General features: G+C 40.2%; 1 protein-coding gene across 1 annotated transcript in view; it reads right to left on the bottom strand.

Annotated features, from left to right (window-relative positions):
• Positions 1–4,527: 4,527 nt before the first annotated feature.
• LOC310880771 (uncharacterized protein) overlaps positions 4,528–25,325 on the bottom strand; it is a 48,470-nt gene continuing 27,672 nt past the window's right edge. The window contains exons 7-17 of the mRNA XM_083797069.1: positions 23,314–23,389; positions 22,678–22,796; positions 21,465–21,910; positions 19,772–19,918; positions 18,770–18,834; positions 17,017–17,124; positions 16,008–16,106; positions 15,466–15,663; positions 14,204–14,276; positions 8,507–8,579; positions 4,528–7,521 (exon numbers count right to left, since the gene is read on the bottom strand). The gene's annotated coding sequence lies outside the window, so the exon portion shown is untranslated. The remainder of the gene's footprint in view (positions 7,522–8,506; positions 8,580–14,203; positions 14,277–15,465; positions 15,664–16,007; positions 16,107–17,016; positions 17,125–18,769; positions 18,835–19,771; positions 19,919–21,464; positions 21,911–22,677; positions 22,797–23,313; positions 23,390–25,325) is intronic.

Below are 25,325 nucleotides of genomic sequence, written 5' to 3'. Positions count from 1 at the left end.
GTTGGGGTTTTGTTTGCTCGTTTGTTTTGTTTTTCCATTTAATGATCATTTTAGCACCATCTGCTGGTGTTGAAACTTGCTCTGGAAACTAAACACCAGGTACGTGCTTCATTTTAACTTCTTCAAGACCTACCTCTGGCTTTTCTTACAAGAAAAGGTTAATTGCTTACTTTTCTACTACAGATCCCAGGATTGGATAAGTAATTTATCTGAATGAATCATGCATCCAGATAGAATATACCTGCTGGAGGTCATGTATCAGGAGCAATATTCTATTAAAGAAATACCTCACCTACAGCTACATCCAGGATTGGATGTGATTTTTCATTCTTACATAGTAAAAAACAAACACGCTCTTTCCTTTAGAGATGATCGAACTTTTTTCACCTAGTTTATTCTGAATTGATACGTGGTATTTATACTATGGAATTATGCTGTGATATTGGAGATATGATGTCTGGTTCACAGTCAAAAACTGACTTGCTAGAATTATCTCTAAATGTATCCAGTCACATAATTCTATGACTTACTCCATCTGACTCATTTTTAATTCCTTGGCTTGTTTCTGACTCAACTCTGTCCTGTTCAGAACCTCTGGGGGCACAGTCAGTCTGCTAGCACTTTAGGAAATCGTCACGCTAGGTCCCAGCTGCCTTTCTACAGCACCTATCCTGAATACCAGAAACATCTCCCACCTCCAGCACAAGTTTTATCTCTGCCTTGGTTATGCCAAGCTTACAAAATTTCTCTGTACAAGACCTGCCACATGCCTGGGTTTGACCGACAACATCGCAGAACACTAAGAAACCTGCCATGGACTTCATGGACTGCCCAGAGGGAAAGGTTAGTATCAACCCTTTGGAGTTTTAGGCAGGTCTAGCAAGTAAATATGCAAGGGGAATTTCACATGTTTCTGTTGTGGCAGTTCTTCACATCAATGACTCCTCACACAAGAAAAGCCAGGAATGGACATTGGGATGATTTTTTCAGTCTTCCCTTTCAATGCTTGACACTAATCTTTGTGGCACATACTTCTATGTCTGTTCCATCTTGGTGACCTACCACCGTCATCCCAGACCTGACTATACCTCTCACGTACCCCTCTCTGTAACAAATACACTCCCTCCCTCAGAGCTCTACGGCAGCCATCAGTCTCCTCAACTGACCCTTCCTTCTTCGTGTTAGAAAACTCCTCCAACTCAGAACACCTACGGCTTAAAGCTGGAATTCAGTTGTCTGAACCTTAGAGTGGTGCAGTGAAATAATCTTTCCAACAAATATATTCCAGATTGCTGCAAAAAGCTGATGCAGAAGCAGCAGGCAGGATGAAATGCCAGTTTATCAGCATGGCGTATCAAGCTGTTACAGGCTAGCAACATGGCTGGGAAATGAGAGGAGGCCCTCGCGTAGCTGCAAGGCTAGGTGCACCCCTTCTTATATAGATTTAAGTGGGCTCCAGTAATAACAGTGCCCTGCTATGGTCAACTTAGACAACAGTTGCCCCAAGGAAGCTAAATAGCCATGAGACAATTAATTACCTTCTGCTTTCCTTTTAGCCATACAGATAAGGTTAAGCAAAGCCCAAACCATGAGTGCCCATAAATTCTCTATCCTAGAGAGTGGTGACTGAAGACTTTTCAGATAGATGTTCTCGGGTAAGTTTTCAAAGCCATGCTCAAAAAGGTCAAGTCAAGAAGTAAATCCCGTTATTTGTTAGAAAGATTTGTGTGTACGCCTCCCACATTCACTGCTTTGAAATGGACCCCTTAATGTCTGGAGGGGATACAAAGCTTATGGCTCTTCTAAGGTTTCAGAAGGAGGAAGAAAGGCCATGACCTTTAATAAAGATTATTCTGCAGAATACTCACTTTTGCATAATCTTTTACAAAAGAAGCTTGATGAAAGGTGCAATGCAGTAATCTAAAGCAATTCCTTGAGCTGTAAAGAATTAAGGAGGACATTGAAGATGAACATGTTATATGCATTGATGGAGAAACTATGATCAAGAGGTTTAGGTCAGAGATGGTCCTAGTCACAATGCCCAGTCTCTCTGGATTGCAACAAAAAGAGGGCAGTATGGTCCATACCATTACGCCGGTTCTGTCTGCCAACACTGGTAAATGGTAGTTCAAACTTATTTGTGAGTTGCCTCTTTCCACATCAATATAATTCATCTAATTTCCATCAGTATCAGTGAGATTCAGAAGAAGGTTTATCAAGAAGAGCTAATTTTGGTGGGGAGGGGTTAGAAAAACAGAAACCCTGGGAACAAATTAATTTGGGTAAATTTCCCATTAAAACAAAGCCAAAACCTTTTGAAACTGTCCAAATGTCCTTTCTAATATTTTGAACAAATGAGTTCCTTTGAATTGCATTCTACTTCTGTTTTTCAAGTTTAAATGAACATATATTCAAATAACAGATCAAACTTGAAACACAAACTTTGGTTTCAGAAGTGGTCACTTAGTGAACAAGAAATGCCATACTTGCACATCTCATGGGTTCTTTCACATTTTGGAAAAGAAGAAATAAACAATTTTTTGCCATGTATAAAATACTTCAGTGAATAACTCCTGGCTTCACTGAAATTCTTCCTACCCCAAGAAGTGCAAACTTGCAAGGCATTAGGATGTTCACAGGTCAACAGAAGAACTTCAAAGTGCAGTAATGACAATTTTAAAGTCTGATACATGCATCTCTACCATGGCTCCTCCTGCGCCCATCTTTTGTGGCTTTGTGCTAGCTCAGTTCCCATAACATTATAGTAGGCCACACAATGTACTCACAATAAATAGAGAGAAACAGCCTAGGTGATCGGAGCATATAGTTTTCAATCAGTCTTGCCAAGCATGGGTTTCATTCAGTGAAGAGGGATAGCACTGGACCAATTGCTTAACACAAATATGCCATTTTGTGGCTCTTCATTTTCCACTGCTGATTATTAGACACAAACAAGTTACTGCCCATCTTTACAACTAACCTAACTTGGGCACTTAGCTTCCATGGGTATATTTACTGCTACTGGAAGAACACAACTGGCCTCCTGTTCAACTTGGAAATGATAAACTCTACGTTTCCTCTTGGAATTGATCCAGCTTCCACTGCAGGCAACACAAACAAAGCCGTTAATGAGTTATGAGAGCCTTCAACACGTTATATATGCATTGCCCTGGAAATTATATTTACTCACTTCCCAATGAGTACTATTGTTCAGATAACTTCTGTTCCTCCAACCTGACACAACAAAACTGGCAGTTCACTGAGCTTTAAGTTAGCTAGCTAGCTAGACAGATAGATATTTTGATTGAGATGATGCCCAAATGTCCCATTCACAGCTAGAGGCCTGTGCTCCTTACATGAAAGTCCTGAGTTTGGTCCACAGTGGTTATCATGGTAACAGTATTCACAGGCTACTGTGCTTGGATAGAAAATGCTACACGAGAGCAATTTATCATCATTCTGTTTAGAACTCGTGGCCAAAGTGAGCTGGTGCATGCTAGTACATAAGTGTTAGCAGTTTAGAACGGTTAATCTAGTCAGTTCATCATATACTATGACAAAACAGAATATCAACAAACCCCTATTTCCAAATACGTTTTTTCAAGTAAAAGTATTTCTTAAGTTACATTTCAATCAAAATGTAGCTGCAAACCTTAAAACTGGATTTCAAACTCTAAGTTCATGGAGAATCTACAGATGGCACTTATCCTTCCAAAAAATACCCTTTGGCTGGTATCAGAAGAGGAAAAGCAAGGCCAAGCAAAATATTAGGTATACACAGAAATTAAAAAAAAAAAAAGGAACTACTAGTACAGTGACAATGAATTCAGCAGCCGCAAAATATTACTTTCATAAGGGTTTTTATTAACACAATATAACCTGATAGCAGAAAAAGAAGTCCCCCTGGGTCATCATTCAGGTGGAAAAAAAAAACAAAACCATGAGGATTTTGAGCTGAAATCCCTTTCTAAGCATCATGAAAAGGTCTAAGCACAGCCTTGGTTTAGTGCAATGAAATTAAAAAAGATGTCATGTAGCCATGTCAGCCACATCTGTGACCCATATGGTGCATGTAACAAGAGCATATGCCTATACCTAAAGAGAACATTATATGCTGCATAAGGCTAGGGCAAATGTAAAAGTGAAGTAGAACACCTTCACATTACAAACACAGTTTGTTAGTTGTGTCACATCAAAGAAAGAGTCTCTAGGAATTATTGCCCTCTGAAGTCATTTAATTATGATTAAGTGAACTAAGAACTAGTGTAAATGGTATTTTATACCCCAGTGAATTAGAGTATGAGATCTAGTCAAGGTGAGTAAGATTTACAGCCAAAACTCATGCAACCTTACAGTAATTTCGTGACACTTTTACTACTAGCCTAGACGTTTCAGCTCTTGAAATAATTAAAAGTACACAAGCAAATTAAATTCTTTGGACACTTACAATAAACCATGGACAGAAAAGAGAATAGGTTGCTTCTCAAATGATTTACATGCTTCTACTTTTATTATAGAAGGGACAAAGATAATGCAGGGCAAAGACAACCTTATGAGCTTTGAGCTTTCTTTTCTATATCAGAAAAGAGAGAAAGAAAGGTAAGCATAGCAGGATACCCACAAATCTCTTTCAGTTGGACTAAATCTGACCCACAGTAAAGTCTTCCTTTCACGAGACTCTCACCTTTGGCTAATAACAAATACCTGTCTGCAAAGGAACATGTTTGTCATGTTAAGACCCCATGCATAATACAACCAAGTAAAATCAGACGACTCACTTTAAAGATACTGAGGCTCTTCTCACAGATTTTTAACTCTGAGGAAAACTATTCCCAGGTATTTGCCTTCAAATAGAAATAAGAGTGTCCAAGAAGAAATGTATAACGTATCAATGAATAGTGTGAATATATTTCACAGCTTTTCCAGCTGGAAATAAACTCATTTTCCAGTGACAACTGTTAATCCACTCTCTTCTAGAGTCTCTGTTTGAAAGGCTCCAGGTAAAGAACAGAAACTTGGCTGACAGAAAAAAGTACCAGATGGCTGCTGGGATGGGAAAAAAACTGGAGAGAAGAAAACAGTGAAATACGAGTTGTAGAAATAAGGATTGAATCACAATCAAAATGTAAGTGGAGAACCAGAGCCTTTGCATTTTAACAGGAGCCATGTTAGCAACATAGCAGCTACCCAACTGGTAAGCCCAAGGGTTGGCTTCAAGAGCCAAGGGCTTCAAAAGCTCAAAATGCACCAGAGCATTAACAAATTGCCTAAGTTACATGTATAAAGAGTGTTCTCTGAACAGTCACTTTGGCTGATGTGGCCAAACACATTAGCACAAACCTATCTTTCTGTACTTAAGATGTGTAAACTTGAATACTCAGGCCATAAAAGTATGTATCTCTTACATAAACTGTGCAATTTTTCGGTCTTTAAAAATTTCCAAATTCCCTATAATGTAGTTGGAATCAACAATTAAGAAAAGGAACAGGTAATGTGTTAATGTTCAAATATGATAGCATGGCAAAGTTTATAAATTGTTAGGATAAGGATCATAAAAGGAATCAAAATTCACATGTTAAAAAAGCACTAACATAATGTTCATGATGTGCTTGTAGAGAATGTCTTTGGTAGACAATGGCATGGAAGAAAAGGAATTCTGGGATCAAAATTTAGTTCTAAAGATAAAACACAAGTAACTTAGGAATACAAATGAATCTGGGTTACAACATATATGTTCTCGATCTCTTGCTCACCTCCTTCTGGCTCTAGATGCTGAAGTGAAAAGTTATATTTTTGTAAAGTCTGTCATATTTGATATCCTTAGCTTGCCTTCAATTTTGCATATTTTTATTGTCTCCCCTCGCTGGGGACAAAAATGGCAATTCTGTACATTCCACTAAGAGAACAGAGCCACCACTGCCAGCTGTACTGAAAAATTACGTTCAGGAGGAATTGTTTCAAATGGTTAGGCTTATAGCTAATGCTGTTTATGAAATAACAAGTACCTCATGTCACTCAGCAAGCTTAGTAACAAAATGGTTGTTCTTAGCTCAGACACACTGACTCACACATGCATTCTGAGGCACACCTCTCTGCCACCTCTTCCTAGACACAGCATTGTAAAACTGCCTTCCATTTCCCCTTGCCTTTCTTCACTTGCCTCACCTTCCAACAGATGATTCTTGGCCCAACTGGTATGAGAGACTTCATTAAAAAATCCCACTTGAACTGAACTAGCCGATTCTTAGTGCCAATGAAATTGCTTTTGCTAAGAATCTGTGTAAAAGACTAGCACCTGGAGACACTAGATAGCTCAAGGGATTGGTAACAGGCTATGGAATATTTAACCTCTAGGGTACTGGCTTAAATTCAGAGTCAGGACCAAACTTGAAGCATCAGTCTCTTAGGCAGGCTGCCACATGACACCTTTAAAAATTATGCCCCTTCACTCAGGAGAGCGATTACCAGCTTTCTGATGAGAATTTTCTCTTCCTTACAGTCTGAACCTTACAACTGAGACCACTACAAATTGGAAAGCTGTAATTTAGAAGTGTGCAAAATGTTATGCCAACACAAAATTTTTTAGTGCAACTGTATGAGCAAGCCTATGGACTAGATTTAATGGCTTTTCAGAGGACTGAAGTGTAGACTTGTAATTTTGCTATCAATATGTGCTTTAAAGAGGAGATAAATGACAGAACTTCTCTATGCTCACAGCACAAAGAATACATACATTTACGCCAACAATATTCTATTTCTTCCATACTGAATCTTTATGGATTAAAATTCCAACTGCAAAAGTCATAATAATGAATAAACAAATAGAAAGAAAATATAATGGAAATTAAAGGTAGTAAGGGCAGAACCCATCAAAACTAAGACAGACTTAAAGCCAAGCAACACAAAGGAAATTTAGTCTGTTTTAGACAAAAAACATTCCCCTGCACCTTTTCCCATACACAGAAGCAGCTGTCTGCTCCTTCTCTGTGATGGTCTTGGAAAGAAAATTCCTATGCCACTCCCTTCCCTTCTTCTGTGTTACCATTGTCCACAGCAGATTTCTTCACACCCTTCATTAAGCCTGATCCTCTTGCTCTTTGAGCAAAGACAAAATGATTTCTATTTAATGTTTTGCATCACTGTTCATCTCAATGAAAATACAGTAACTCCCGCTATTAGTGACTCCCAACTTAGCAGGTCTGTGACTGTACAGTATCAGTGAAAGCACAGCTGGAGAAATAAACTCCGTGTAAATAGCTGAAAAGATAGGTAAAAGTCTGGGCAGTGATCCAAAAACACTAAACTACAGACTCCCAACATCTGGTTCAGGGTGGATTCCAAGAAAGACAGAAAGAGAAAGACAGAAAGAAAGGATTGATTTCTCTTTATATTTTTTACATACTTTTTTTTTTTTTTTTAATTCATCAAAAATTTTGCACAGTTATTGTGGTTTCATTTCTTCATCACGCTGCATCCTGATGCTTCACTGTTTTAGCCATATTAATCAGAAGAAAGCAGTGCCTTGGACAGGAGATAAGCAGCCCTCAGTTTCATACTTACATATTTTGTTGTGATAAAAGCAAATGACAGATAAATAACTCCAAACCTTATTATTTAGTCTCTCTTTCTAGCTAGAACTGGGCTTAATGACACACGTATGAGAACCCTATGCTGATTTCACGATCTTTCAGGCAAACAGTCACAACAGAGCTAACCCTGTCAGCTGCTCAGCTTCTCTAAGCACAATAGAAGAGAGAAGCCCACACCAAGTACACATCAGGCACCCAGGACCCCACTGCTTCCACCATCCCTGTGTGAAGAGTAATTTTCTGTTTTGAACGGTTTTACTAGCTGAAAGATTCAGAGACAACATCATTTTCAAAAGCTCCTATGTGACTAAACTCACAAAGTCTCCCTGGTTTTCTGTGATATTTCTACCCTTAATGTACTTGAGCTCTTTTCAAACTCCTGCTGTACCACATTAAGTGAGCATATCATCTATTCCACATAAGAATGCCTGTTCTGGTCACACACGATGACCCAGGCTATCAACCCTTAACGCCTACCACTGATAGATTCAGATCCTCCTTCCCCTGCCTCGCTCAGCAGAGAGCTCAAGATGCTGTTCTGACAGACGGCTTGCCTCTCCAGAAAAGGATTGCTGCCATAAGGACTCCCTCCCAGGCAGGGAGCACTCTGCCTTCTCTGGATGTCTTCATCCAACGGTGCGTTTTGCTTTGCATTAAGTGTCTGGGGGCAGACACGCTGCTGGCCTCTGCACTGCTCATGCACCAGCTTTGTCCCCCATTTAGCAGAGCTCCTTCCCTGGCATACCAAGGCATCTGGCAGCTGAGTGCCTGCGCTGCAGGTAGGCCTGTCCCTCCAACAGCTGCCAGCATCCAAACCTCAAAAACCCTTGATGCGTGTACTCACAATAATCATTAAATGCACAAACGAGATAACAAGAAGCTCTGAAAAGTCTCCAAACAATTTCAGATTTGCCTACTTTGTGCTTCAACGTCGCCTCACTCGGAGCTGGGCCATGAGCGCTTGTGTGCTTTCCAAGTGTTATTATGTGCCTACAAACAGAGAGAGAGGGAAAAATTCACTTGGGTAATCGTGTGATTCTCTTGCTCAAAGACTAATTAGCCCCTACAAGGTATGCACTCACTTTCTCCTCTCACAAAACGGAATGAAGGGACACAGAGTTCAAGACTTGGCACCAAGCAAGTGCACAGCCGAGCTGGACACAGAACCCTCTCACCTCTTCCCCACTGCCATGCCCTAGCCAGGGGCACCGAAGAATTTATTTCCATTACAGGACCTTTTATGCAACAAGTTCGTGGCTTCCAGGTCATACACACAGCCAGTAAGACAGCAACAGGCCACTACTCGCGCCTCATAATCTGTGATGAGCTTTTCACTTGGGAAAGAAGGCAATGATATTGCTGAAATGTGAATCCCATTAGGGAACTGATGGATAATATAAGGAGGTGAGTTCTGTCCCTCAGAAACAGCCCCTGAGAAATAAGGAAGCTACTGTTCTTGAAGATCTGTGCAATTTCTTTTCTAAGACTGGAGCCTAGGGGCAGCAATTACATATGCATATTATTCAAACCTGAATTCTTTCCTTGTAACTCTCTCTTTACATAATGCCAGCTTGCAAGACTGTCTGTTCTACCTGCTTGCAGCTTGCTACCACAAAAGGATCAGCTTTCTCCCCTGGCTTGCACTCCTCATCTCATTTCTCCCTTTGTACCAGTTCTGGCTTTGAGCTGACCCTTTAGTGAGCGCTTGCAGCCCTCTAGACCACCAGGAAACAACTGACTTTCACTCTGGAAATACTTGACTGATGTTCCACTGCCGTAGGCAGAAGAAAGAGAATAAAGCAGCTCGCTGCATAGTTCACAAAGCTTGAGTGCTTTGAAAAATGACTGATAGGCCCTCCACCCCATACCTTTGTGCTACCCACATCAGTCTAAATGCATGTGTTCACACCCGGGCACCTAGATCACACGCTGAACTGCAGGAACAGTCACAGCTGAGAGAGGCCATTTCAAATCAAACAGAATTTCCTTCTGAGTTACACTAACATCATGTTACAAACAAAGTGACGGCAAAGTTGCATGGAACACCCTGATCCATCGGGTACCCTTCACCTCATCTCCTCCTGCAGTTAGTAGATCCTTCTGCAATCAGTGATCTGACAAAGTTAACCCAGAAAGACAGGACAGGACAGGAAAGTTTTCTCCTGGGTTTCCTCCCAGTGAGTCTGGAACTCGTGGGTCAGTGTGGAGATCACAGATGCTACCTGATACTCAGCCTGGGGGTTAAAAACTAGGGGGAAGGAAGAGAAGAGAGGGCGAATGTCTAAATACAGCCTCCATGGTTCTCCTTGTACGGCAGAACTAATTTAAGCATTTCACAAATATTTACCTTAGACTAGGTAAAATTCTAGCATTATACACTATGCAGTTTTGGAGCCCACGAGACACTTGAAAAGATGAATTGTGACAATCAAAAGCACATCCATATCCTTCCTTTACAAGCTTCTTGCTTAACAGCCAGCTTCATATACAAACAGACCAAAACATAGCCGAGACAGTGCCGCTTAGTCCTGCACAATGAAAGCAACACACCGAGTCAGTGAGGCTTAAAGGAAGTTGCTTTTTTCTAAATCTCAGCCCTCTGGCTTTTCACCACCTGGACACCAGCTCTGAAACGATGACCTCATCATTTATCATTTTACCTTTCAGTGCTTTACTTAATACATGACCTGCTCAGTAAAATATTTGCAGACTTGGTACTCTGGTACTCTATCCCATTACAAAGGCACGCATAACATTTCACATCTCTTTCATGCAGGTGGTCCTCTGTTCTAACTCAAGGCCAAACAGAATATAAAGTTAGGCCAGTTCAGCAGTATAGGTGAAGGCATCTGAACCGAGGGGAGGGAGTATGGTAACTGCAGATGCCAAGTGTGGCTATACATTTCAAAGATAGTGCTAATTTATTTATTTGGCTTACAGTGACCGAATCCATCTGTCTGGTACAGATGATCAACCACGAGATGTCTAAGAATCACTACGAACCAACCTTTCTCTTTTTTTTTTTTCATTAAAATTGTTCACATATGTACCAAGGAGCCACAGAAAGGTATATTAAAAATGGTCCAGTTCTTTCAGGCAATTCTACTCCATTAAATTTTATGAGTACACATGTCTGAGAAGAAGAGAGGAAAAGAAAAAAAAGACTATGTATCAGATACTTTTATGTTCCCAGTTTATTTTTGGAATGTTTAACAGTGCACAACGTAATGCCCCTTTTCAGTTCATTTCTCCATTTTTTTTCTGCATTCCAAGAAAATATTTCCTGTGCTAGATGTTCTCTCCCTCTTTTTCTCTCTCAGTAGCTTTATCCTAGATGATCTAGTTGCAAATATCTTCAGACACAGCAATTTAGATTTACAACGAGCAAACAGAATGTATCAATGGAAGTATCTAGACAGAGGAGTTACAGTACATATAGGCAGGAGGCATTTCTTTTCAGCTTTCTTACAGAACACATTCGCACAACTGGTTTTGATTTCTACTTATATTCCTCACTAAGCAGATAGATGTGAAATTCGGTGCTTATGGCACTCAGTGCTGATAGGTACTGGGAATGCTGCCACCTCCAAAGAAGACACTGTAAAGGAGGGACTCGGTCGCACACAGGTCTCTCCCAAAGGAAGACTGCTCTTTCCAAGAAGAAACCCAGCAAAGAATTGGGAAGATTTCCTATGCAGAGCTTGCCTCAGCAAAGACTGTCAAAAGAGCAAAAGGACAGATCCAAAGACACACAGGTGACAGAATGTGGGAGTGCAAAATACTGTACAGAGTCCTTTATTAGGACAGGTTGCTAAAGAAATTGTTGGGTCCACAGTGACTTACTGCACTTGCCCTTTTTTCAAAGACTCAGCTATTGTGCTCTCAAGTTAAGATTTGGCTTTTAGAAAGACATGAATAATAATAAAACCATATTGCCGCACATATGACTTATGATTAAGCAGCTCTCTGGGTTATATACAGAGGAAATGTCTGAAAAGGCATTGGCTGACACTTATCAAAGAATTTGAAAATGGAAATTACAGCAAAAGAAAGTAAATTAGCCAAGAATTTTAAAAGAAACAGGATATAATGATCAAATATATGACATCAAATTAAAACCCCAGATCACGAACTAATGCAAAGAAACTTGGGAAGACTTGCTTTTAAGCTGGTGACACCATAATGTATGTCCTATGTCACTCAGACATATTCTGGTGGTTTCATTAAATACACAAAGCACACTATTTTGAACGCCTGTGTTTTTTTCTTTTGTGCATGCTAACTGCTTTCCAGGGTTGTGCAGATTAGTGAAGTCCCCATTCACAATTCTGCTACTCAAATTATACTTAAAGTCAATGTTGGAAGGCAGTGCTTCCCAGTACTATCTTTATTGTGAACAAAGAGTACAGCATTTTTCAAGACCTGAGTTAATAATGAGTCATACTGTTTGTGTTTCCCAAAGAAATTAATAACAACTAACAATTCATTCCAAAAGTTCCTGCATGCCCACAATTCCAACTGAGTGCAGGAGGAGCCAGAAATGCAGCTCTGCTGCAGCTCTGAAAATGAAAACTGTCCTGTGTGTTCCAGCAGGGATGTCTAGAGCTCAATCTGGTGATGTTTTAAAGGTGACACTTAAATATTTGGAAACTGTATTTTAAATTTAAAAATCCTAAATTAGTAAAGCACAATAACTAATTTTAGAACACAAAACTTCCTTTGCTTATGCAACCTGCTGCTGAATAGAAGATTCCATATTTATTGATGTTATTAACATTGAAATTGTCATTACATTTTCAGCAAATCATTTATTGCCAATCATTCCTGACAAATTATTGACAGCATTGGTAAAGCAATCCAAATACAAAAATGCTCATTCTTATGAAATCACCAGTACCTCACAAGAACAGCTGAAAACTGAACTAATGTCCTGGATAAATCTATTTTAATAGCACTACTTTAAATGTGCCAGGCTTCAGCCTGTAACCTTCCATCATCAATACTGCTGACTGAGACTGCTGTCCCATTCTTCTGGGCGAACAGTTTTTAAGATTGCAATGCAAGAAAGCACAGGAACGTACAAAATCACTTTGCCTTCTGTAGCTGCTAGACAACTGTCTTAGCTCTGCCCTGAAAAGAAACTCCCCAAGGCTGAGACTCTTGGTTTAGCTATTAGAAACAAGCCAAATAGAAGCAGAAATTAAGACTGACTTGTGTATAGTAAGCCTGGATGGTGGGCGAGGACGGCAGTGCTGTTTTAAGCAAGGGCAGCCTGCAGTTCACCTATGTGGGGAGAGGAAGGTAGCGCAGTGAGGATTATATAAGCAAAGTCACTTGTGGAATGTGCAGAATGTACACAGAGGGTGTGCCCGGCGCAAGGGTAGCACCAGGAGCTGGGGTGCGCAGGGAAGAGGCTCTGAGCCCATGTGCAACAGGTTGCCTGGCCAAAGAGGCTTCCAAAATGCAGCCTGTGTTCTCTGCCCTTGCTGATGTTTCTGCCCTTGGCATCAATGCCACTAAAGTCAGATACCAGCATGAACAGTACTTTGCGATATTTAATGCCATTGTGATAATCATAAATAAAATAGTCAACATTTCTCCAGTGCCCTTATACCCCTCCCTGAAAACAGGCAAGACTTCTGCAAATGTTGGCAACAAAGAAGAGGCAAAATGTACAACCAAAGCTAAAGAAAAAACTTCACACCATTTCCAGAGCTGTCTGTTTTTTTCCTCCTGCAGCTTTATATTTTTTTCCATGACTAATTAATGTCCCCCCCGCAAAAAAAAACAACCATTCCCAACCCCCCCCCAAAAAGCAAATAATGCACAAAATCCAGGAATATTTACAATTTCATTGAGTCTGCTCATTGACATTTAATTGCTATAATGCTCCTTTTGTTTTCCTCTTCAGTTGCCACTTGAAACAATCAAATCCAACTGGCATTACTAAATTTACAGATGTTTGTAAAGAGAGTGCTTGTCAAATCAAGGAATAAAACCTCATCCAGCTGAGGCATAAATTTATCTAACTAATGTACAAACTGGAAATTTGTGTGTTGAATGCATTCACTAAACATTTGATCACAGATTTCATGGCCCTGCTATGAGCACAGAAAAGTGAGCATAGCATGGGTATCCTCTGACTTCCAACACAAAATCAGCTAGGGGCAGAACTCTGCTCCTTCCCACTCAGCAACAACACTGCACCCTGAAAGTGTTTCACAACTGCCAATTAGAAAACCGAGTCAAACTACCTACAGCGGTACCAGAACTAGCTGTACTGATCAGAACTAATTATAAGGAAAGCTCACACATTGGATGTCAAAGATGAATCCACAGAGGAAATATAATACATAAAACACATTCCACACGTGCTGTTTAAAAAAAAAATCTGAAAAAATAAGGTCAAGGGACCTGGAGTATTTCTCACAGAGATTCTGCAAGCTAAGTAGTGAAATGCCGTTAAACAAATTATAGGGTTTCAAATTACTCGCTATGCAATGACAAACTACAGAAGAATATGGCTGTTCAGGAGCACCCTGCCTATCTCAGGGCAAATGTGTCTGCAGAAATAAAGAGGAGGAGAATCTGTTTAATCATTGACCACGACTTACTTTCTTGTTCTGCAAACACCAGCCCTCTGTTCATCAGGAGCAGGATTTTGGATGGGCTCACTAAGCAGTTCTTCTGAAATTTCAAAGACAACTGTTAACAGACTCTGAGAACAAAACATACAACATCACCCCAATGTACACAGACACCTATCAGCAAATAGTCCCAGACATGCAGACCCACAGGCATCTCTGAAGCCCTATCACAGTGGCTTCGGGCAGACATCAGTACAGGATCAGAGCACTAAGGTAAATTTAATTTAGAATTAGTTCACAGAATTTAGTCAATTTTGCAGGTCCAAAGCTTCACATAGGAGCACCATTTCCAGAGACAGTATCATGTTTTTCTTCAAAACAGACTGTGCACCATCCATTCAACTCCTGTGAGAAAAGGAATCCCTATTTCTTCTGGAAACTTCATATTCTCAAGTGCCATTTTTCATACAAATGGCCTCATTTTTGAGTTCATAGAAAGCGGAAAAAGCAATAAAACCCTTAGATGGGAGGTGATTTTTCATCTTGCTAGAAACACTTTAGCACAATTCTAATTCACCATCATCCCAGGAAAGGCTGCCTATAACACACTGAAAGCCAGCTTGGGCATTAAGCCAGCAAAGCACTTCAGCATGATTTCAGCTTTAAGCTCCGGCGTTACACCACTGACTTCAGTGAGATGACTGAAAAATCATTACAATTAAACATAAGCTTAAATAGCTTACTAGGTTTGGTGCAAACTTCCTATAACAAGGATCTCAGCATATAGCAATACCAGTTTGAGTTTCTAATGCCCTACCACATGACCCAACCAAAGTTAGGCCCTACAGATGAGCTCCAGGTGAAATTTGATGGGAATGGACAATATTTGCAAGCGCTCTTCAGCAGAGGCCTTTGTATTCAAGAGTCTCTTATCCCAGTGAAGGTGAGAGTATACTTTATACATCCCAGGAGGAAAATAACTTAGTCAGAGAGCTCTCAAAGAAAGATAAAGAGTACAGACAGGAAAGCTATTGTACATAAATCCAGGTAGAATCATAAGTCTTTCTCAAAATGCTAAAAGAATAAATCCCCCTCCCACAAACTACACAAGATGATGTGGTTCCCATCCACAAGTGAGTGGCAAAGCTACTTCCCACGTAGTCACATCTGCGTCCTTTTTCCTCTGGTCCATCACTTAAATTCTGTCATGAGAGTAAACGCAGGAGGGGGTAGGGGCTGTATATGCACATTGTCAGGGGAAGGGAAAAAAGAGGGAAGAGGATTTCTACCTTAGATGTTTGCACATGAATTTGGCTCCAGCCTTCATCACGTTTACATGCCTTTGAACGCTTTCTGTTTCTTTCTGCATTCTTCACTGCTCCATTTTATTTATTTTCACCTTCTGCTTCTCAGATCTTCTGCCAGACTGCTTTTTTAAATTCTACTTGTTGCACTAAAAACACCATTGTTGTCATCCAAATTAATCCCTGAACATAATAAAAAAACCCAAAATAACTCAGATGATCAGTTTTCCATCCTTAGGTCTCACTTTAAGAACAGTATAAATGCCAGTACTCGGGAGCTCTAATAGTTTACATAGGACCAGTTCTAGGTATGTGACATTTCAGGAGGCAGGGAAGCTTCTTCCTTCCCTACCTATCTTTTCCTTCTGCCAGTTAAGAGTCCTCAGAATTCTCCCCCATTCCCAGCTCATTTAGCCCCTCTTCCAATGTAATCCTTTGCAAGACTCATGTTTTTCAAACAAACTTGGTGCTTTTCAAATATTGAGATGGCTTTCTGCTAGCTGAGAAGCAAGATAAACTAAGATCACCTTTACTTTTAGGGATGAGGGAAGAGAACCTTCTAAGAGTCTGTGGTGAGGGAGCAGACACTCTGGCTAAAGATTTCTTTTTAAGTCTCCTGTGTTTCTCTCCATTCAAACCGCACATGGAAAAAATAAAATAAAAGAAGTAAATTAAGAAGAGAAAGAAAATGAAAGAAACATGTTAGGACCAATATTTTCCCCAAACCTGTATCGTCATCATCTTCCCTCATCTGTTATTTTTTCCCATAAAGGCTTCCCAGAGATGAGGAGGGCTCTGAAAAGACTAAACATTTTTTTGCTACAGATCAAATATGTATCCTTTCAACTGTCGATCAGAATGGAAGGGAACTAAAGTAGATGAACACAGCAGACCTTGCCCCTAACCCAGTCAAATATGCATTTCACGCACCATGGGGAACAAAGGGGCAACACCATTGTGTTGCAGAGCAGGACAGTCCTCCTCAGGCTAATGCTTCCAGGGCCAAACATGCATAGGGGTGCTCTGCAGATGAAGAAACCCAGCAGCTCACACAACACGGTCACAGGACAGGACCTAGATAGCCTGTCATATTTGTAGTTTTTAAATACAAAAAATAATAATAGTATTTTGTTTTCTTTGTTTTCTTACAATCTCAAAACCTCACAACATCACAAATTCTGAAACTAAATAAGTAATTAGTCTTTTCTTGTTGGCTTTGTCCAGTCTGCTTGTAGAAAGCATGACTGTACTTTTTCAAGGGCAGCTCACTGATTACCCTTCAGCCTTTTTGATTTGCTTGATTGGAACTAGATGGCAAGTAAATGCCATAACGTAAGTTTAAAGGCCACATCAGTGAGATAAAATATTTATTGAAATATAAGCAAAACACTCACACTGGGACTATAAAATTTTTTGAAGCTGTTTTTCTTTTTAAAGGACTCCTTTAGACCTTTTCTTACAGTTTCAAGGATTCCCTTCCATTTTCTTTCTTTCTTTTTTTTTTTTTTTTCACATAGAATTTACAATTATTCCTACCATTTATGTCATCCAGTTGCTCTTCTGAATTAGAAAACCAGACTGGAACTTCAGCAGCCTGTCTGAGTATTAACCTATCTCAGCTCCTCCACTCTGACAAAGCCCTGGCTGAGATATAAAAAAGAAATACATACCAACTTGTTAAGAGCTATTTATGCCAACTCTTTTCCTCATCCTTCCCCTCGCTACTATGCGCCAGTAACAGATTAGAAAACATTTCAATATTGTCAACAGAGAGCTTATGCAAAGACAGGTGAGAGAAATAAATCAGAAAAATACCAAAATCTTGGAGCGTATGTTGCTTTAGCAAGGAATTAATTTTATAGAGCTGCTTTCTAGTGTGTAGGTATGTAAGACGCCACTGCAGCAAGCAGTGTAGTTTCAGAGCTAGGTCCTTAACAATAAAAATTGTGATTAAGCTATTTTAAGCATTCACTTTTTGCATTTAGGATCTTGCTTATTTTTGGCATTTGCTGTTTTGGGGAAGCCAAATTGTAGTTTTCTGTGTCACCTTCTGTTTGCACCAGGTTCGCTTTTTAGCTCTGACACTAAATACAGCAGGGTCATGTTTAAACCAAAATCTGCAGTTGCCAGTGGTCTTGTGGATATATTTTCCAACTCACAGATATTCCCACTCATTCCAGGCTCTGTAAAAAGCAAAACAAAAAGCAAAGTCTACCCCACATTTTAGTCCCAAGATATCTGCCAGTAGTCCTTTAATCACAAAAGATAAAACCACAATAAGATCACTACACTTACAAAGAGCAAAAAACGCTCTAAAATAAAGCCTTAAAACTGTGATTTTCTTCCTGAGTGTTTTATCAGGCACTGAAATAGCCACTTGCATCAGAAGGTCTGAGACACAAGCAAAAGCTCTCTCTACTTCGACACTTTCAGCCTCCACAGAAAAATTTTTCTGTCATTTGAAGAAGTATCTGTCACCTTGTAGCTGTGCCCTCCCACGCTAATATTCTGTCCTCTAAGAACTGCTTAGGAGGGATGTTTTTCCTTAATTATCTGCCATCAACAAGGGGTGACTGATAGAGAGGAAGATGGCCATGTGCATAGCTCCCTCTCCACATCTCTGAAACCCTTTGAACTAGGAGCCCCTCAAAGCTGTCACTGAAAGGCAGTTTCTTATATTCGGACAGGGGCTGATATCCCTAAGACATAACATTTACATTTGCTTTTCCTCAGCACTTCCATGAGACACTTAAAAACTGAAGGTGAGCCACTAACTGGACAGGAGGCTACTTGGTGGCCTAGTGCTCCCCGTGGCTTGTCCGTGCTTTCTGACGCGTAGGGGAAATGCCTCCTAGGTCAACTGGTGCACCTCCTCCTTCTCCCGCCGGTGCAAGATTATTACATAGCTCCCCCCATGCTGGCTCTCGCCCAAGAGACTACAGTGTCAGTTGCACAGGTTATGTAATGAAAGCTGCTCCAAGCATTATGCGGCTTGCTGACTCGCAAAACTGAACTGGCTTTTCTCATGGACAATCCATCTGAGATGCTTCCCTGATTTATCTGACTTTCATGTCCCTTTGGCTGCTGTCCACGACTGTTCTGCGAGGTTATTTGGCATTGCAGCATTTCAGCATAATTTTAGGATTTTGTCCTTTCCTAAAATATGTTGTCATTATTTTTCAAGCAAACTCAGTTTTCTTTCCAAAGTAATTTTTTTAAGGTCTCCTTATAGTAACTATCTTCTTGAATATATAAATCCAATAAAGAAATAATAAAAAGCACATTCTACCTGAGGTTCTTCATCCCAGAAAGTTTCCTGCAGATGTGATCTGCTTTACATGGGGAACCTCCAAACTAGTGTGAGAAGAGAGACTGTCAGACTTTTTGCTGCCTTCTCACCTTTCTTCACAGGTTGCTAAGTACTATGACACAAATAATCTAGGGGCAGTGTCAGAATGAGGTCATATCTTAACATCCCTCAGAAGAATTACTCTTATTTGGTGCACAACTGACATGCAAATGTGCATTTACTGTGCCAATGCTGTGTCACACACATGTATTTCAGTTAGGGAAAGGTAATTCATACTCCTCATAGTTAATGAAAAATAATACTGTCTCCAGCTGAAGGGCAACACAAAGAAGGAAGGCTACTTGAAATTGCTAGTATCAGTCATCATTTACTTCCTCAACCTGCATTTATACAGCTTAGAAAGCAGCAATGTTAAAATGCATCTGATGCTTTTCTGCTCCAAACGCATCTTTTCTGCAAATACTGCTTAAATACATTTAATTGGATTTCAGCTCTGAAAAGGTAAAAGTGACAAACAGATTTAACTAATTGTACTAACTTAATTTTGAAAATCCAAGTATTGCCCTATTTTTTCACATTTTCAAAAATCATAGCTAAAATAGTTCTTTTAATAAGTTTTCTATTCAACTACCTATGCAGAGGTTTTTGTTTGTTCACATTCTGTTTCTTACAGAAACCAACAAAGTCATCTCTGCTCACACTTTGCAAGACCATTTGTGTGTGTGTTTTTTTTGTAACATACAAAACAAAAGAACCATACTGGAAAAATAAAAGAATTATAAAAGTTTCCTCCCAAGAAAACAAAACTCCCACTTACTATTTACGCTTTAAAACTTTTAAAACTCCCACTTTACAGTCTAATTCGTTTAAGGACCTAAAAAACACAGCTCACAACCATGAAAAAGTCCATTCTGGGTATTACACAAATATAAGGAATACACACATATGCACAATGGAGATGCATAAATTACGGTTTCTTACCTGGAAGAAGACTGTGGAGTACGCTAGTCATTAGTTACCACATTTGTGCTGTTTCCATTATAGTTTCGCTATAAATATATCAATGTATATGTGATGCAAGTGCACTCTCACACACATATATATATATTTATCAGGGATATCATGGTCCTGCAAAACAAAGATTTTGCAAAACATGGTCAGCAAAACAAAGACTGTTGCAGATCACCCTCCTGTCATGTTTAAAACTAGGTTTCCCACTGCCTCCCATGCCCATTTATTCCATGAAAGTAGAACATGCCTATATTCAGAAGCATTTCCAAGGGATTTTGAGAGTATGGTATAATCAATATTGAAATCAAAAAAGTTCCACTGCAACGTCTCAGATGCTTGGTGGACCCAATACACTGCCAGCTAAACCACTGCAGGCACACTTGTTGACTGTGCCCACAGGACCACTGCAATTTCTGCAGAACTGCACGAACAGGAACAGCGAGGGAGGCATAGTTTAAAATGCTGAAGACCCAATGCTATCTAAGTATCCCCTTGCATTAACAAAATTAGCAGGTGCTGCATTGGCATTACACATGGCTCACGGTTTGAAAATAATACTTAGTCTCTTCACAGTAACTTGCATCTGCAAGAAATTGCTAAGAACATCACCCTATTAACTATCAATCCTTAATATATCCCTTAGAGGTTTCAAGGCATCCGTGTTTTCATTTTCACTTCTAAATTCTATGCTCTTTCTATTTCTTCCTCCTTAAGTTTGCTGCTTCTTTTGTTTATTTTGTGTCCAAGCTTCTGCTGCTCTTTATGCTTGATTAGTTTTTCATTTTGCCCGCCAAATGCCCTCTCAATTTAGATTTCTCCCCAAAACCATTAATTTCTCCACATCGACCCTTTCCTTGAAATGTAACCAATGGCTCATCTCTGTTAGGGTGTAAATCTTTTCACTACAGCCTAGACTCTCAGTGTTTATTTGTACAATATCTGATTAATTTGTAATTCTTTGAAAAATCTTACTAATATTTTACTAGGTGGTGTGTTTTTTTTTCCCCTCACTTAGGAAGTGATACGGTGTTTGTCTTTTCTGAAGCAAGAGAGATAAAATGGTCATCTATAACTAGATATACAAACCACAATGGAAAAATTAGGTGGTTTCAGTCTGAGAAGCCAGCAATCAAGAACCTTTTGGCAGGTCTGAATTTTAACTTAAAGCTGCAAAATACATCATCTGAGAGTTTCAAGTCTTGACCAAATCTTTACTGGAAATTACAGTAGCAAAACAAAGCAGAGTCTCCTGAGGCACCCTCCGTTGTTCACATCTCAGCAAACATTGTTAATCACCTGGCAGCTCACAAGCATTTATTTCACGTAAAAGGGAATGTTCCAGATGATTCTGGAATTTGATGGAAAAGTTTGTTGAACTCAATAATATTTAAAACTCTGGCAGCAGTCAATGTCAAACTTGCTGGGCCCACAATATGATTTCCCTTCAAATATTACTTTCTTCTCACAGGGTTTAAATGCCATACTGCTCCAACTTACACTTGTTCTTAGCAAGACCAACTGGCTAGAAATTTTACAGACAAAACCCAAACAATTCACTGTAGGGCCCCACCATAAACAAAGTCATATATGAATGCTATTTTTATTGCAAAATCTGTAAAGGTTTCCTGGAAGCTCATCTGTGAAACTGCTGAATACTACATACCTAACCAAGGTTTCCAAGATACTGCCTCCGACTCCACAGATTTTCCAGGAGACAGGAAGATTTTGAATGTCATGCTCTTGTTCCAGCAGAAGTGCTCAGGTTAAAGGAGACTGTGGTTAGCCAGAGTCTTATAATTTTTATAATTCTCATTAAGCATCCATTTTTTCTTCAAGAGATGGCAGTAGCATCCATCCACAGATAACTCAGTTGCCTTTCTGATATTTTATCTCTTATTTTTCATTTAATAGCCTGGAGAACATACTATTGCCTTCAATAAGTAGAAGATGTGACAAAGAGGAATATTTTTGGACTATGTAATAATCTAGCTTCATTTACTCTGCTCCCCATCTTACATCCTCAGCATGAGGAGTTTCTTCATTTCTTCTCCAATTTGTTTTGCACTTGCCTCCCTTGTCAATCAAACTTTCACGCATCGGTCACCAGCCCTGAAAAACAGTGGGAGCACACAGGAATACATTTCTCCTAAAGCCAGACCTTTTCAAATGACTTGGTTTTATGTTTCTAGACCAAGCTTGTATCAACAATACCCCACCAAATAAATGCAACTGAGGAAATAAAAATCCCAAACATTGTGTGGGCAAGCTGCAACAATGCCATTAATCTGCTCACCTGCCTGTCCTGCCTCCTCCCACCCCAGCCCCACATCAACTCAAGATCTTTCAGATGTCTTTAGTGTTTAGTTAAACAAAGGTCTTTTCCCCTGTTCCAAGTCTTATCTTTCAGTTACTTGCCTATATAGTTCTAAGTGACAGTTTTTAGCATATAGCCTTTTGTCTCCTTTCTAGCATTGTGCAGACCACCCATCACTTCAGCTCCTTTACCCTCTCTTCCCCTCCTACGGCTTGTTGCATTCCTCTGTTGCATCTTGGGTTGGATTTTTTTCAGTGGATCAACACAATGTGTTCATCTCATAACAGATTCAGCTTGCAACAGATGAAGCCCTGATCCTAACTGGTCCTTGGATGCTATCATAACACAAAGTGACACCATGTATTTTGGTTTTAAAAAAAGCTTCTGATTCATGCTCCCCTGTTATTGACAAGACCACGTGAGCATGACAGAAATAAACTGTGTGACCTCCTTACAAGCAGGGGATCTGTTTTAGGTTGTGCTCACAGAGCAGAAATGGGAGAAGGGGGAACCAAACATGCCACGCTTCAAACTTCACTCTTTTTCCCCTCTTAGCATATACCTTAGCCTATTGCAGTGCTGTGCTACCGTCCTCCAGAGCTGCCATCTGATGTGAACTTACATTTGTATCATGATGTCATCTCAACATTGTGAGTGTCATCTCACAAACAGATCCAAATTCTACAAAACAAATAGCAGTAGTTTCTTATACCTTACAATCTAAAGACAAGTGTCCAAAAGCAAGCTACTCTCAGGCAGGTGAGCTCTAAATGCCTTTCTAACAGAGATTACTGTGCTGAATTAAAAGCATTTCTGAACCAAGCAATAATAATGTTTATTTTCTTACCTCCTCAATAAAGTAGACCTAATTTCCCTTAAGCACAAGGAGATTTTGCTCACAGAGTTCCATTTTTAGAATTGCAACTCTTAGCACTCTCATTAGGTTCTCCTTGCAATTTAAACTTATGCCAGCAAAAGACATAACTTGCTGGGTGTGGTCTAATGCCCAACCAGGTCTCTCAAAACGTGTTTCTAATAGTTTTTAATCTGTGACTAAATCAGCCTAAAAGAGCAAAATGCTCTGTGAAAACAGAAAACTTTATCTAGAAATGTGAGAAAAAGTAATGTAGTCTCATTTTCTAAAGCATTTAAAAGGTGCTGCATCTGCCAGCAGGTGCAAAACACAGGAATTCCTTACCCCATGCCTTCCCTCATGCACAGATGAATGGGTTGTGGTCCTCATCCACAAATGGTGAGATTGGTGAGCAGCTTTTCTAGGAGATAATGTAAAAGGATTTGCCTTTAAAAAAGAGAGTAAGAAAAAGCCCTCCCACAAGAACCCCTCTTGTCCTTCAGAACGCTTTAGAAATCCTCCTGTTAATATTTTCTTGATGTTTCCAATTGCAGATATGTTGAGGATCACAGGGCAATAGGCATGTCTGAACCATGTGTTTGTATGACATGACACTTTCCCTTGTGCGCAGGCATGCAGGTTAACTGACACAGTGAGGTACAGAATTTGTGACAACGGTATCACAACATTTTAGGGGAACACAATAATGTGCAACTACTTTGAAACTTGTACTTCAGGACTTGAGATGAAACCTGTTCAAACCTGTAAATACACTTTTCAGAATAACCCTGTTTATAACAAATATCACATACCAGATCGTATGAGAGCTCCAACAGCTCTCTTCCGAAGCACCATATGCCCCTTGCCTGGCTCTGCGCTGGGCCTACACGGCTCCACCGTCGCTCCTTTTGCTCCAACACAGCACATTCTGAGGACCCCAGCCCTTAGGGGCATTACTGAACTCACTGTGTATAATGCTCACTTGGCTGTCTCATTAAACACTACATTTGGCAAATTCCATCTGCCTCAGGCCATGTCTACACTGTAAAGCTTTGCCAGAGTTTTGCACACCCAAGGTCAGCTCAGGGCATGGAAAATGCACATCCTACAGCTGACACTGTTACACTGGTGGGACTCCAGGGACTGGTGTATCTGTGCTAGCAAGAGTCAACATCAGCGAAACCTTGTGCTGTTTAGGAAGGTGAAGTCCCTGAACCTGCACAGAACTTTCTGGCAGCATACCCTGTGTCTCCACCAGGCAGCCTGTCTTGAAGCCACAGTAGAATAAATAGCTTTTGCCGGATGCACGAGACCGACTAATTGCCAGTTCAGTTGCTTGTACGTTCCCATCTGGGCTTCTCTTTGTTCACGCTCTCTTCCTCATACACCATGTAGCTCCCCTGCCTTCACTTTGGAAAAGACTCCCAGTTGCCTCAGGATGTAACAGAAATTCTCTGTGAATTTTTCATGTCGTGTTTACAAAATACACAGGTTAAAACATGCTTTTGGAGCTCAGTTTATTGGAGATATCAATAACACGAAAGCTCTTTTTGTTAAAAATATTATCAACATTTCACTGGGGGAGACGTCTTCAATACCAAGAACTTAAAGCAATGGGATCCAAGGGAGTCAAACAGTGATTTGCAAAGAGGGCAACACCAGGTCTTTTGAATTGTCACTGACACATCATGACAAACATTCCCAAACACCTTCTGTGCAAAATAAACTGTGCCCTTTCTCCCTAAAATAAACACCCTTGATATAGTTACTGAAACCAGGAATGTGCCATTAGTAATGATAATGTAGTGCAGGAGACAGCTTTTCTTAAGGTTACCCAAAATATTTTTGCTGCCTCATCAGATGTATTGTTAGAGCTCACCGATCCCAGCCCTGGGGTGCACCTGTTTTCTCTCAGACACATCTTATTTTTCTTCCTTGGAAGTCCCAGCTGGCGTCCAGGTTTTCTTAAATCGCTACCAGAGCTAATTGCTAAATTGTTACCAGAGCAATGCCCCAGAAGATGGGGAACTGCTTTCTGCAGTGAGAGGAGAACAAACAGGTGGACTCGGTTGACCAGGATGGCCAAGGAGAGGGCAAGAGCTGGAGCTACCAAGAGGGAAGAAGGGAGGCAGCAGCTGTAACCAGGCAGGCAACCACACGAGTGTCAGGGGCTTTGACTTGAGGGTGCTGGAAGCAGAGAATTTTAGGTAGGCTGAGGGGAGAGAGCAGTAGCTTGGGGCTGGTAAAAAACTGGCAAAGAGGTGGTTCTGTTGGGAGGCACTCAGCTATGAAATCACAAACTCAGGGAAAATATTTATGAAAGCCCAGATTTACTGCACCTGAAGGCACAAAAGGCA

The sequence above is a fragment of the Anser anser genome (genome assembly GCF_964211835.1).
Source record: "Anser anser genome assembly, chromosome: 13".
Classification (NCBI taxonomy): Eukaryota; Metazoa; Chordata; class Aves; order Anseriformes; family Anatidae; genus Anser; species Anser anser.
This window is presented reverse-complemented; position numbering and strand designations above follow the sequence as displayed.